Source organism: Notechis scutatus, chromosome 2, assembly GCF_049901735.1.
Source record: "Notechis scutatus isolate UNSWTSFEM ecotype Mainland chromosome 2, rNotScu1.2, whole genome shotgun sequence".
NCBI classification, from domain to species: domain Eukaryota; kingdom Metazoa; phylum Chordata; class Lepidosauria; order Squamata; family Elapidae; genus Notechis; species Notechis scutatus.
Window position 1 is genome coordinate 46,714,882 of NC_142010.1, and position 8,112 is coordinate 46,722,993.

The following is an 8,112-nucleotide window of genomic DNA, read 5'->3' on the forward strand; positions in this document are numbered from 1 at the left end:
CAAACTTGAAATCTGGAGGAATTTCTTGACTTCCAGAGCTATTAAGTAGTGGAAGAATCATGGGGGTGTCAGCACTGGAGATTTTCAAACAAAGATCGGACAGCCCGGGTCCTTTGGTAAAGATTTGATAAGTGGGCAAAAATGCCAAATATTGCCTAAATATCTGGCTGATTGTGTGACTAACCATAATAATTGCATCCAAGCAAAGCTCAGCTGATCACTTTCGAGTGCATTTCTCTAGTTGGATACTATAGAAATGATCCCTGAAAGTATAGCAAAGCTATCATGATACATTTGTACATAATAATCTCCTAACAATACAAGGTTGGAAAAAGAGAGAAAACTAAAGAGAAAAGAGAGAAAACTAAAATTGCAATAGGAAGAAAAGAGGTTTCTACGTTGATAGGTGTAGAATCATTTGATTTTTACCCCAATGTGATTTTTAAAAGGGAAAAAATACCTGTCCGTTCCTTCTTACTACTAAACGCTCCCTGGATCCAGCTGTGCAGCTATTACAAAAGGTCACTGAAGTGTGAGAAAATTAGTTTTCTCAATCTGCCCATTGGAAATCCCATGGAGTATCTGTCTGTGACGTATAGGTCACTCTGATTTTGAAAAAAGGAAGAAGCTGCTCTTGAAAAAGCAGTGAAGAACTTTATGCAGCTGAGGACAATTGCTGTGATCACCTGAGTCTTTTTATCTGTTCATTTTCTGGTGCTTTATCCAGTCTTTTTTTTTTTTTTTCAAGCTTGGACTGCAGTTAAAGGCCACATTTGAGACCAACCATAATAAGAAGTAAGGGCGAAGAGAAAATATCAGGGCAAGAAAAAGCAAAATATGTGACTTTGATTTAAAAAGAGGTTGCCTTGTAAGCATCAGGTAGTAACCTATGGAATTCAAGTTGAAACTTGGGAGAAACATTTGAATCAAGTATACAGATGATTCAACCACCACCACAGGGTTATTCAGTTTCTGGAAGAGGACAAACTCAGGTTGAAATGCAAACTACCAGAAAATAAACCAATGATTACCTGACAAATTATTCAGAAATGATTAAAAGCATTGCTGCTTCTTTGCGGTTTGATCTCCTCCTAATGATCCTGCATGATGAACGTATTTGTGAAAGAACTTGAGCTATAATGCCGCTCCAATCAAATGACTGTGGGGGAATTAAAAAAGGAGCTCTTTGGTACATGAGAACAACAGACATAACTGAAATTAGATCTGTCTTGTCTTTCTCCTCTTCAATAGGTATCCGAACTATCAGAGACCCATCTCAAAATGAAGGTTGCAGAGATCTCCTTAAAACACAGAAATAAAGTAGCCAGATGTGGGTTTATATGGCAAAAAAACCCCAACAGTAGATATTAATGAACAAAGCTCTGATGGAGAGACCAGAGAGCAGTTCAGAAACATTAATTTTGAATTGTGACTGGCAGCTTTAAATGGCAGCTTTAATTTGCCAGAGGCACTGGGCCAGGTAGTTAGATTGGCCAGCTATATACAATGTGAGTTGTGTACTTGTCACTGGTGCAGTATGTTTTATTATGTTTTATTGTTATTATTTTTTCTTTGCTATGGATGTTTTGAACCCTTGTTAGCCACTCTGAATCACTTGGAGACCAGTCAGTTGATAAAATAATCACCTTCACTAATTCACTTTAAAGTCAGAGCCATTTTGGCACATGGCAGAAAAGACAGCAGACAGAAAAATAGAATGAGCAAGGAGCACAAAGCACAGAGTAGGGGTACAAATGGGGGAAATAACCATTTGGAATGTAATAATGCTAGGCAACCTATTGGTTCATTTTGCAAGTTCTATAATAGCCTCCCATTGAAGTCTAAAACATCTGGAGAGCACAAAGTTATTCATTCTTGGAAACTCTAGAAACTCCACTTTTAATGTATCAATTCATAATTTTTAACCATACCAGAATTCCAAGCCAAGGAAGATTTCAATATTTGGGAACAATGGAGGAGCATATGGCATCCTTTTCTAGCCCAGGCAGTGGATAATACAGTCCATGTTTCAGGTAGAAAAAGAAGCAGATGGACTCAGGGGATGGCCAACTTCAAGGATACAACCTGAAGAACCCTCCAACAACTTCTTTTTACAGTTCCTGCCTTGGATTCTCATGATTAAAATATAAGCAGCCTACTGATTTAATCATATCCACCTTTAAATCCCACTAATGATTTAAAGTAAATCTGGATCCAATTCAGGTCTTTCAATATATTTTCCCAATCATGAGAACGAAAGTTTTCCCTTAAGTTTTTTTTTTCAAGAAACTGAAAACAATTAATCCATGTGGGCATATGACTTCTGAGAGTTTCCCGCTAAAGACTAGGACTGCTTCCAAATGAGAATGTTATTATGGGATATTCTGCATTGTGAGTTAGATTGGACAATCTATAACAGATGAACACAAATGAATGAATAAATTATTATTACCTTTATTGTCAGAGTACAACATCTGTACAGTGAGATTGGCTGAGCCACCCTTCGTGCACCACCACCCCCAATATAACTCACAGGGAGGACAGAAGTCCCTAACCCACTCCCAATCTTATTACGCTATGTGACCTTGTTGCACAACACGCTGGCCCTGCAAGTCTGTCATACTATGCTGACATGAAGTTATTTTCCGTTCAGAAGTCTGACAGCCCATGGGTGGAAACTGTTCTTCAGCCTGTTGGTGTGTTGGCGTCTATGTCTCCTACCCGATGGTAGGAGAGTGAAGAACTGCTGACTGGGATGTGAGAATTTTCCTCACTCTTCTAAGGCAGTGAGCCCTAGCGATGTCATCTAGTGGTATCAGGGAACAGCCCACAATGTTTTGTGCTATACTCACCACCCTCTAATAATGTCTTTCCATCCACGGCTGTCAAGCCAGCATAATGCAGTATATGAGGATGCTTTCTATTGTGGAGGCCATCAGTAGTTGTTCCACAAGCCCCTAAGGAAATGGAGTCCCTGTTGGGCCTTTCTGGCCACCTGGGTTGTGTTGATTTTCCAGGTAAGAACTTCGCAGAGGTAGACTCCCAGGAATTTAAAGGAGGAAACTCTCTCCACATAGCCCTCCACTTTTTTTTCCCTTGTTGAAGAAGGTTGGACTTTGGGGACGAGAATAGTCAATGCCAGTTGAATGGATGTTATAACATGTGGTCTTATCCCCGCAACAATGAAATACCCAAATATTTTAAAACTCTGCAGCCCTTACCCCACCCTGAGCAAATTCACAACTTCCCATTTAATCATTGTTTTAGCAGGATAATTAATGGCAAATGACCATTGAAAAGAAATCTTTGTTTTAATGCTTTGCTTTGATTAGCATTCTGGAGATTTTACCACATCTGTTTGCTCATTAAGATTGGATATTTGCCTTTGACCATGTGATCAACTTTCATAAGAAAGCAGAGAGGAAATCAGATGTTAAGAACACACTGCCTCCAGGATTTGTTGATTGGCTTGCACATCATAATATTCCTTGATGCTGTAGGATTGTCTCTGTGAACCAGAAATCAGAGAAAGAAGATGTATTAAATTTTGCATTGAAAGATCTGTGGAAAATGGAGTGTCTTTATTAGAAGGCAATAGGCTGACCTCCAGCAGAAGGGAGGTTATTACTAAGGTTATTTTTCACAATCATCCTACAAGCCATTTCCTCTCTTATAAATTAAGCAGCTTGTTGGCAGTGTGACTTCTGGCAATTGTCCAACACATCAAATTAGAATGCAGTGATTTGTAAAACAGAACCCTTCCCAGTCATATAAATGTGGAACGATTCTAGCTCACGGTGTTCTCTATAGATGGGCGAGGCTTACTTCTTGATAGGGCAGAAGGTGAGCAAATAAATATGTTTTATTGCTCTGGATGGATGAAACATGCAACATTAACTCAGAACCTGCCAACTTAATTAGCAAGTAGTAATGACCACACAAGGACAGAATCCACCAAGGGAAAATGCCCTTCATAGTTCCTTGGAAAAAATAAATAAACCTTGTCTCTGAAAATATGCATTTAATATTTCACACAAATACTCCCCAACCTACATAGATATGTTTGTACATGCATACCTATGTCCCTGTGCTACTTTCTTTTGGGATAAGTAACATTTTCAAAGCAGTGGGGAGTAAAGAGGCACGAGATCAGAAAGGTAAAAGAAATATAATTAGCGCTATACATCTATATAATATGTCATCTCATATATTCCCTTTTGTTTATTAAGATTCTCATCTCTTTCACTTTTAGAATTTCATCAAGTCCTCTGAATTACACTGATCTTGATCTTTCCCTTCTTGAAATGATTCACTCTTTTTTCAGGTATGTGATTGCATTGGAATTTTCTCAACATACTTCCTTCATTCTTGTATTGGACCTGCATTCATTCATCACACTATGTCAGTTGGTTTTACTACATATTTTTCTTATATACCCCATTCCCACTACATTAAATGTGTGTGGAACTCTTCCTTTCATATATCCAGACAGACACAAGTGCAGTTTTATTCCTAGCCTCTTTGAATAAACATTCATTTCTCTCCCAAAGATGCTTTTTTCAAGAGGCAACTGGACTTTCTAGTTTTTCTTTGAAGACATTTCACTTCTCATCCAAGAAGCTTCTTCAGCTCTGACAGGATAGTAGGAAATGGAAGCATTTATGCTCCTTGAAGACAGCTGGACATTTACATTCTTTTAGTGAGTTGTTAAGGTCTCCTGGGGGTTTATCTGTGTCATCAAGGTCACCTGAGTGGTGCAAATAGGTGTGGAGCCTTCTTGGAACTGTTGAAAGGATTGTGTTGTTGATTGGAGATAGATGATGTCATATTCCTCCCCCTCTGTTGAGAGAGAGCTGTTCAATTTTGACATAGATGGCCTCTTTGACCCTCTTTCAAACCAGTGGTCCTCTCTGTCGAAACTGTGCACTTTGCTGTCTGCAAAAGAGTGACAAATTTTATTGTAAATGCAGATGGACTACATCTTTTAAATGCTGAATCTAGTCCTGATGGGTTTGTTCTCTTATGTTGTACCATGCATTTATGAAGTGGTTGTTTTGTTTCCCCAATGTACAGAACTGCACATGGCTCACTGCATTGTACTGCAGATACCACATTGCTCTGGTTCTGCTGGGTGTTTTATCCTTGGAGTAGACAAAGATAAAACACCCAGATTATCCTTTGAGACAGCCGTGACCTACATGACTGAGAATCTCCATAGATATTCATTCCTCTCAATAGGTCCAATTCTCTCCATTACTTTTTTAACCAAATAGTTGTATATTGTAACATTTACCCATTTCCATACATCTATCAAAGAACATATTGTGCAATTCACTCTATTTCTCCTGCTAAGCACAAATACTTTGATTTTTGATATTTTTATTTTCTGATTCATGCTCTTCATTGCATTTTATGGCCTATCTACCATTCATTGCTAATCATTAAGGTCCTTAGGAAACATCTTGGCATCATCTGCATAGTTCAGTACACACATACATTCAAATCCCCAACCACAGTTTTTAGGTCAACACAATAACCATATTCTATTCTATTTATTCTAACCATTCTATTTATTCTAAGACACATGATAATTCCATCACATACCACTCTTGGTCCATTTATCAGAAAACCAATCTATTCATACTAAAAACATTAAATAACCAAGTGAACATCACAGCCCTTGATTTACTCCCTGGGCAATGCTGAAGCATTCACAAAACATTCTATTTATTCTAAGACACATGATAATTCCATCACATACCACTCTTGGTCCATTTATCAGAAAACCAATCTATTTGCTAGCTCTTTGTTCTGCCATGGTTAATAATAAACAGTTCATAAGAAATTAGTTATCTAAAAGAAGAGCAACAGCCTTTTACCTGGGTTAATGAATTATAACTACTCAGTCTCTGAAGGACTCCAAAATTACCATCTTCAGAAGGCTATGAGAGTGGAAGCTACTCTTGCCTTGAAGGACAAGCTATGCCAAAGAGGAGGAGAATCCTCACAAATAATGCCAATCATTCTCTGCTTTCTTCTTGTAAATACCCAGGGTCATAGAGGGATCATAGAGGGATTACAAATTGCACTTGGAAACACACTGGTACAGTGGGGCTCTTGATGCTCTCTCTACATTTAATGGTTTTCTTGAAGACATTTCATTATCAAACCAGGTAACATGATTCCCTTCCAGCACTGAGGATAGTTACCAAGTTTGGTAATGAAATATTGGCAAGAAAGCCACCAAGCTCTGAAAACACCAAGGACCCCACAATTGAATCCTGAGCTACAAATATTCTCTCCTATCAGTAACACACTGGTATATCATACAATTAGACAAATATTTGAAGGAATCTTAAACCAGAGTCAAAATATCTTAAACAGAGTCTGTAAGGGGCGTGCATAAGTACACCATCGTGCCTACTATCCCTGTCCTATTGTCCCCATTTATTCATACCTATTTCCTGTATTCTTACTCATGTTTATACTTATATCTATTACCTTGTAAGCGATTGACAAATCAAATCAAATCAAATAAATAAATAATGCCTAAGGCACTATCTCTACTAATTAAAAAGACCCTTTGGAAAAGCTTTATTTTCACCCATTCCTGGAGGGCTGCAAAGGTTAGGGCAAATCTAATTCCCATTGGTGAGTTATTTTACAATACAGGCAACATAATAGAAAACACTTCTTTCTTGCTTTGGCCTTTCTACTACCCTATGAGTAAGGGGTTAGCAACCATTTTTTCTTGAGATCTTTGTGTCAAATGGGTTGACCCTGCTTGAAAGAGAGGAGGACCCTGTTGGCACCTTGGCGCTGATCCATATAGGGCTTTGTAGGTTAATAGCAGCATTTTAAATCTCACCTGGACACCATTGGTGGCTGGGTCTTCAGCAAGGTTTAATATGTTCATGCTGTGTAGTGTCAATTAGTTCACAGACCATTGCATTTTTTTAACAATGGCAGTTTTCAAATGGTCGTTAAAGGCAATCCCATGTTCAATATGTTGTTATAGGGCAAATATTCTCACTCAAACTTTACAATTGAAATTCTATATCATGTATTTAGGAAGATGCTCTTACTGAATTTAACAAAACATACTTTTCAGTAGGCAGAGTAAGACTTTTACAACTTACCCTTTCATAAATATTGGATGAAACTGAATAGGAGTTAAGGCTAAGCTAAGCAAAAGGCAGAGAGAATAGTGGTGGCAAAAGAGAAAATTGGTGGCCCCATCCACTGGTGCCATGGACACTCAAGGAAATGTGGCCTCTAACAGGTGATAGAATCACAGAGTTGGAAAGTCTGTTGAACCATTGAGTCAAAGCCTCTGTGAGTGGAAGAACTCAAATAAAATCTCTGCTTGAATAATTCTAGCGTGTGGAAGCCTACCGTTAGTTTGATGAACTGCTTTGATTGTGAGGAAGAATCTTATTGTATAAATATAGAAGCTAAAATATGGCATGGTGGAACTGAAGTGCTACATTTGGAACTATGGGAAACAGGTTTTGAGCTTTTTTTTCTTGTTTTTCAAAATTTATATTGCTGCCTACTTGCCCATGGCGACTCAAGGCGGCTTACATGAATATAAAAACACGGAGGTCTGTTACGTTCTGCTTACACAAATATAAAAAACAGGGAGCTCTTGAGAAAATCATTGCTGACTGACTGTGATCTGACCATGACAGGGGAGACCAAAGACATGTCCTCCAATGCTAGATCAATAGACACTGCTCCAACAAGAACCGGGTAAGTGACCACTATTCCTAGTTGGGTCCTGGATGACCTGGGACAAGCCCATGGAAGTCATAGTTTCCATGAAATCTTGGGCTACCTCCAACCCCACTCCCAGGGATGGCAGGTCAAAGTCCCCCAGCACTATAAGCCTTGGGAACTCCACTGCCAGCCCTGAGGTGAGGTCCAGGAGCCCAGGTAGGGAAGCTGCCATGCAGCAGGGAGGCTGGTACAACAGCAGTCCCACCTGATCCCTTGAGCCCAACCTAAGGAAAAGGGTCTCACAGCTGGGCACTTGTGGAGCTTGTGCATAATATCCTTTTGGATATTTCAGGACTTTTATCTACTATTCTATTTCCCCCTCAGTTTTCTCTT

At 38.9% G+C, this 8,112-nt stretch overlaps 1 pseudogene; it reads right to left on the reverse strand.

Moving 5' to 3' along the window:
• Nucleotides 1–207: 207 nt before the first annotated feature.
• On the reverse strand, nt 208–278 carry LOC148132011 (small nucleolar RNA U3; annotated as a pseudogene).
• Between the last annotated feature and the right edge of the window lie 7,834 nt (nt 279–8,112).